Here is a 707-nt window from a genome sequence, read left to right on the forward strand (position 1 = left end):
AAGTAAAATATATAAAGTCCAGTCCAGGGGCTCAGTGGGCCGTTGGTCCAATCAGGAGGGGTTCCTTCAGTCCTCCTCGCTGCCACTGGCCGAACGCTCCTGGAAACAAAGATGGACTTGTGTTATTATCGAGAAGAGTAATGCAGAGGACCACACCACACACAGGTTATAGGTGGGGGGAATTAATCATCGCATCCATGCAGGGACAGACCATAATAGATTAATGCCTACTGATCGAGTTTTTGCCTTTTGTCTGCTGTGTTCAGACTCCGCTACATTCAGGAAGTGTCTTTTTTTTTAAGAGCAGAAACAAAAAGGCGAGTATATATATATATATATATATATATATTATATATATATATATATATATATATAATATATATCTCCCCTTTTTACATGTCCTACTCGTTTTTGTGCATGTAAATGAAGGAAATTATGACTTATGTTCTTTTTTTTTTTCCAACCTTTTTTATATTTTGTTGGATAGGGTTACAACAAACTGCTGTTGTGTTTTTTATGTGGAATTTGACACGCTTGAAATAAATAAATACAGTTTCTATTTTGTGACACAAAGTGTGGAGACTGTTACATATTGATGCAGCAGACATTCGGGGAAAGAAGACAAACCTTGCAGGCTTTGGTTGCCGGGTCGACCTGGTAACCCTCCTCAAACTGCCGATCAGGTTGATGCAGATCTGGCTGCAGGT

This window comes from Etheostoma spectabile, chromosome 15 (assembly GCF_008692095.1).
Source record: "Etheostoma spectabile isolate EspeVRDwgs_2016 chromosome 15, UIUC_Espe_1.0, whole genome shotgun sequence".
Classification (NCBI taxonomy): domain Eukaryota; kingdom Metazoa; phylum Chordata; class Actinopteri; order Perciformes; family Percidae; genus Etheostoma; species Etheostoma spectabile.